Source organism: Tupaia chinensis, unplaced genomic scaffold (genome assembly GCF_000334495.1).
Source record: "Tupaia chinensis unplaced genomic scaffold, TupChi_1.0 Scaffold000183_1, whole genome shotgun sequence".
Taxonomy (NCBI): domain Eukaryota; kingdom Metazoa; phylum Chordata; class Mammalia; order Scandentia; family Tupaiidae; genus Tupaia; species Tupaia belangeri.
Window position 1 is genome coordinate 1210569 of NW_006159658.1, and position 6741 is coordinate 1217309.

Consider the following 6741-nt stretch of genomic DNA (forward strand, 5'->3'; position numbering starts at 1 on the left):
CATAATGTGATAAAGAAACAAAGTCAAGGGGGGGGGGGAAGGCATGGAAAGCAACCATGGATACCAGAGACAGTGTGGGAGGAGGGTGGGACATGGCAGAGGGGGAGGGATAGGAAATCAAGGATGGCAAAAAAAAAAAAAAGCAAAATGTACAGGAAATAAGAAATGGAAAATTATTTGTTCATAACACGTATGTTGATGTGCTTGACTGAGCCAATATATAGTGTATTCTGGATGGGAAATCTCATTTTGTATGTTGTAATGATGTATAGTGAATGAATGTAAATAAATAAACTTAAATTTAAAAAAAAGAAGTTAACCAAAATCTGTACTGGTTTATGCATTGAACACTTCACCCATAGGGTTATTCATGGAAATTTAAAAAGTCTCCAAATTTAGTACTATTAAATACAGCACACACAATTTTTATTTGTTGCTGGTAATTTTTGTGTACTTTTAGGTATGGTCAGAAATTCCAATTACCTTTTTTTAAATTTCTGACCCAAATCAGACATATTTAGACTCATAAGTAAAAGGGGACAAAAATCAAGCATATTTTATAATAACCCTAAGTTCCGCCGTCACCTCAGATACTCTCATTACCATCTAATCAGACTAAAGTTCCCATAAATAACCTAAAAGCTAACATAAATATAGTGTGTGTGTATGTATATATTTTACATATTTTCTATGTAAAAATGTGCCATGATTTTTCTATCGAAACAATAGATATACACACACAGATAAAGTATATATCTAGGTATGTAGCTATATATTGAAATTAGGAAAGTACAAGTGTGAGAAACTGAAGCAATGTTCTTACCATTGATTAAATGAATAAAAACAACATACAAAAAATAATAATAAAGGTTGAGTGACCAACTCTAAAGAAATGAAAGTCTATGAAGTATCTGACAAAGAATTTAAAATGACCATAAGAAGCTCAGTTAACTATAAGGGAAAACAGAAAAACAATAAAAAGGAATCAGAAAACAATAATTAACCAAATGAGACACTTAACAGAGACAGAAATTATAAAAAAAGACCCAAACAAGTTTTGGAGTTGAAAATACAATAACTGGAGTCAGAAGATAGCATGAAGGTTAAGGTACTGGATACCACATGACTAACTCTGCTGTTCAAGATCTGAACTCAGCAGCTTTAAAAAGACACTGGACAGGGGGCTAACAGGTAGTGTAATGGCTAAGGCACTGGACTCCCACAAGATTGACTGCGGTTTGAGTCTTGGAACCAGAAGCTTGAAACTCACACTTGGTGAATCCTTCAAATTGAAACAAAAGGCCACTAAAAACACCATGAAAAATTATAGAAGTATATATCTCACTGGTAAAGATAAATATACAGAGAAATACAGAATAAAATAATGGTGTAATGATGGCACATAAATCATTTCTAACAATAATATAAATGTTAAAAGACAAAAATACAAAAAAAAAAAGATTATTACCACAATTCTAGTTAATGGATAAACAGTATAGAAAGAAGAAAATTCTATGTTGGTAATATAAAGTGTGTATAGAGAGACAGAAAGTAAAATGTAAAGTTTGTATGAAATTTAAATAAAATAGTTTTTAGTTTAAAATAGATCTCTGTGACTATAAGAAGTTTTTGTTTTTGTATTTTCCAGAGAGCATATGTGTACACCAGAGAAAAGAGAGAGAGGAAAAGCATGCCTCAATTCTCAATTGAGTGTGGTCATGCAGCAATCCTCTTTTCTCATTTTTCTGTCCTGTCAGAATTTTGGGCATGTGTGCACATATTCTTGCCATGCTTATCAAATCACTGGGACCAGAATTTGAACCTCGATATGCCTATGTGCAGGGCTTAACTTCTGTATTATGGTGCCAACCCACTAAAAGAAATTTTATACATGCCTCACGGTAAATGCACACACACTATAAACAGATTACATATTATATGTAATTTTTTTTAAAGGCCAAAGAAAAAGGGACAAGCAGTTAGCGTAATGGCTATGTCGCTGGACTCCCATGTAGTGGACCGTGGTTCGCGTCCCGGACCTGGTGGCTTGAAACGCCAGGCGCGTGTGCGTGCGTGCCCAAGATCCCGAGAGGAGAATGGAGGAGAAGGGACTGCAGTGTGACCATCCTCCCTGGGGGGTGATTTCTCGCTTTCTGTCTCTCTGTCTCTCTCTGTCTGTCTGGCAAGCACACGCGCCCCATAGCAAAAAAAAAAAAAAAAAAAGCCAAAAGTTCTGAATCAGAGTTTATCATTACAGAAAAATTATCAAATTATAAAGGAAGACAGTAAGAAAGAAAGGGTAAAAAAGAATTACAAAATACATAGAAAACAGTAAAAAAGGCAACAGTAAATTCTTGTCTATTAATAATTTTAGGGGCCAGCAGGTGGTGGTTGAGGCACTGGACTCACACATGGATTAAAAGATAGATTTATCAAGGGATATAAATCGGCCAAAGTAAGCAAAAACAAGATTCAGCTATATGTTGTCTACAGCAGATGTACTTTAATATTAAGGACACATGTAGGCTGCAATTGAAGAAATGGGAAAAAAAAATATTCCATAAAAATAACAATCAAAAGAGAACATTTGTGTCTAAATTTACTTTAAAGAGGATTTTAAGTCTGAAACTGTCACAAGATACGAAGGTCATTATGTAGTGAAAAAAGTGCCAATTAAGCAGGAAGAAATAATAATTATGCATGCAATACAAAGCATCTAAATATAGAAAGCAAATAAGTACAGATCATCAGAAGAAATATTAAAAATTTACAATAATACTAGGAGATTTTAATGTCCACTTACAATAATAGACAGAGCATTGTGACAGAAAAGCAATTAAGAAAACAACAGATGTGAACACTTCAAACCAAATGGAGCTAACAGATATATATGGAGCAATCTAATTAACAGCAACAGAATGCAACAGAATATTCATCCATTTAAAGTGTACATAGATCATCCTCTGAGATAGATTGCAAACTAGTAAAAAAAAAAAAAAGTTCTTAAAAAATTAAAGATTGGGATGGTCCTGTAACCTATTGGTTAAGGGAGTCAGATTGCATATGGCTGACTGTGACTGTGGTTCAAATGCTGGCCCTGGAAACCTGAAAATAAACTAGGCACATGTATATGCATGCCCCAAATCCTGACAGGATGGAAAAATGAAAGAGAAGGAATTGTTGTATGACCATATCCCACTGGGGTGTTCTCTCCCCACCCCTTCTCTCTCTCTTTCTCCTTCTCCTTCTATGTTTCTCTATGGTGAGCACATGTGCCCTTTGGTATGTAAAAAAACGAAGAAGAAGATGAGGGTTGAAATCATTCCAAGTATCTTCTCTGACTACAATGGAAAGAAAACAGAAATCAATAACGTAAGGATATAGAAATTTTTAAAAATTTCTTAGCTTCAGAACCAGCAGTTGGTGTAATGGTTATGTCGTTAGACTCCTGTGTAGTCGACTGCAGTTCAAGTCCCAGATCCAGTGGTTTAAACTCACACCGGGTACATGTGCGTGCATGCCCAAGATCCCAAGTTGAGAATAGAGGAGAAGGAATTGCGGTTTGTCCATTACCACTGAGGGGGATGATTTCTCACTTTCTGTTTCTCTCTTTCTGGTGAGCAAATGCACCCTATAGTAAAAACCTCTCAAAAAAAAAAAAAAATCTTAGCTTCAATTGAAACTAGAAACCACTCTTGAAAGAACTTTAACAATACCCTTAAACAACATTGGGTCAAAGGAGAAATCAAAAGGAAAATTAGAAAATGCCTTGAGACAGATAAAAATGGAAACACAATACACTAAAACTTATGGGATAAAGTAAAAACAATACAGAGAGGAAAGCTTATAATGACAAATGTCTAAATTAAAAATAAAGATCTAGAATAAAGAACCTAATGTTACTCCTGAATGAAGTAGGAAAAGAGAAACAAACTAAATGCAAAGCAATTAGAAATTAAGAATAAATAATATTAAAATATTAAGATAATTATAAATTTTCATTTAAAAATAAACATAATAAACTCAGGGTAAGAAAAAATAGAGAAGATGCCAATAAAATTGTAAATAAAAAACATTACAATTGACACTGCAGAAACAAAAAGGATCAGAAGAGACTATTATGAGCAACTTTACAGCAACCAATTAAGTTACTTAGGGAAATAGACAAATTCAAAGAAATATATAGCCTATTAAGACTAAATTAAGGGGTCAGCAGGTAGTATGGTGGTTAAAGCACTGGACATTTCCATATGGCTGACCATAGTTCAAGTTCCAGACCTAATGACTTGCTTTCTCACTCCCCCCTCTCTTTTTCTGTGTGTTTCTCTTGGTCAAATAAAATAAATGAATGAATAAATTAAAATTAAATAAATAATTTTAAAAAACTGAATTAAGAAGAAATTAGGAGTTTAAATAGACCAGTGACAAATAAAATAATTGAGTCATTAACCAAAACCCCTTCAAAAAAAGAAAAGCTTATGCAAAATATCTTCACTGGTAAATTCTGACAAATATTTAAAGAAGAATTAACACAGATCCTCCTTAAAATGCCTCAAACAATAGAAGTCTTTTAAAAGATTTAAAACAGATATTTTTATTACCCTGATACCAAAGCCAAACAGACACCACAAGAAAATTAAAAACTAATACCCCTGATGAACATAGAAGCAAAAAATCCTCAATAAAATAATAGCAACCTAAATTCAACAGAACATAAAAGATTAATACACCATGAACAAGTGTGACTTATCCCTGTTATACAAGTACCATTCAGTATATTCAAAGTAATCAATTTGATACATAACATTAACAAATGAAGGATAAAAATTATGTAATCATCTCAATACAGAAAGAGAAACTGATAAAATTTCATACCTTTTTATGACAAAACTCTCAATACATTGGGTATAGAAAGAATTTGCCTCAGCCTGGAAAAGATCATATGTGAAAATTCCATTTCTAATATCATACTCAATAGAAAAAAATGAAAACTTATCTCTAATGTGTGGAATGAGGCAAAGTTGCCCACTTGTATCACTTATTTTCTATATTTTGTTCTATTCGTAGCAATTAGGAGCAAAAAAATTCACTATGTAATGATAAAAGCCAATTAAAAAGAAAGAAATGACAATTACACACTCAACACAAAGCACCTAAGTATAGAAAGTAAACAAGTACAGATCGAAGTACATCACTACAAAAAATTACCAAATTACAAAGTAAGAGAGAAAGACAGAAAAATTGTATTATTCAGAGTAATTAGGGAGGAAAAAAAATAAAAGGTACCAAAATTGGTAGGGAGAAGTTAAATTACCTGTTGCAAATGATGAAATCTGATATGTAAAAATAATTTTCTAAAGCCCTTACCAAAAAATCTGATAGAACTTGTAAATGATTTCTGTGAAGTTGCAAGATATTAAATAAATATACAAAAATGAATTGTATTTCTATATACTAACAATAAGTTGTCTAAAAAGGAAAATAAGAAAATAATCTGACTTACAGTAGCATCAAAAAGAATAAAACACTTAGGGGGAAAAAACTAACCAAGGAGGTGAAAGGCTTGTATGTTGAAAAGTATAAAATATTAAAGAAAGAAATTAAAGCATACAAAGATAATTGAAAAGACATTTTCTATTCATAAGTTGGAAGAATTAATATTATTACAATGTTCATACTACCTAAGTGATTTATAGATTCAATACTGTCCCTGTTAAACCTCAATAGCATTTTACAGAAATGAAAAAGTAGTCCTAAAATTCTTATTTAATGACAAATAGTCAAATCAATCTCAAACAAGAACAAAGCTAGAGGCACTACACTTCCCAATCTTATTATAAAGCTACAGTAATCAAAGAATTTAAAAACAGATATGTGGACTGAGTCACTAGCACACAGATACTGTCACCACTTGGGAGGCTGAAAACTGTATCTTCAACAATGGCACCAAGGATATACAATGGGTAAAGGATAGCTTCTTCAACAAATGAAGTTTAGAATACTAAATATCCACATGCAAAATAATGAAACTGGACTTATACCTAACACCATATACAAAAATCAACTCAAAATGAATTAAACATATAACCTGAAAATGTAAAACTTCTAAAAGAAAATATAGAACAAAAGGTTTAATGACATTGGTATTGGAGATGATTTCATGAATATAAATCAAAAGCACAAGAAACAAAAACAAAAATAAGTAAATGAGACTACATTAAACCAAGTTTTTATGCAGCAAAAGAAACCATAAACGGAGGGAAAAGATGATCTACAGAATAGAACAAAATATTTGCAAGGCATATATCTGATAAAGGATTAACATCCAAACTATCTGATAAACTCCTACAACTCAGTAGGCTTTAAAACAAAAACTGTTTGAAGAGACAAAGGAGGCTACATATGAGGAAAATGAGAGATGAGGTAGCAAAAAAGGGTATACTCCATATTTCAAGAGTTAAAAGTTATATTCTTGAATTGAACAATCCTAGACCCTCTTGTGGTGACCATTTTCTCCTGAAATTTATCAGAATTGCTTTAAGTTAAGGACCTAGCGTCTAATTGTCCCAAAAGACTTTGCTTTGGTCTTTGCAAAAAGGTTAATTTATTAATGTGATAAAAGATAAGATAAAACTTCTCAGTTATTCATTCAACCTTTTTTAAGAAAGGAATATGTTCGCCTTTTGGCCGGAACCACCATCTTCCAGTAATTAACCAAAATGACGAACACAAAGGGAAAGA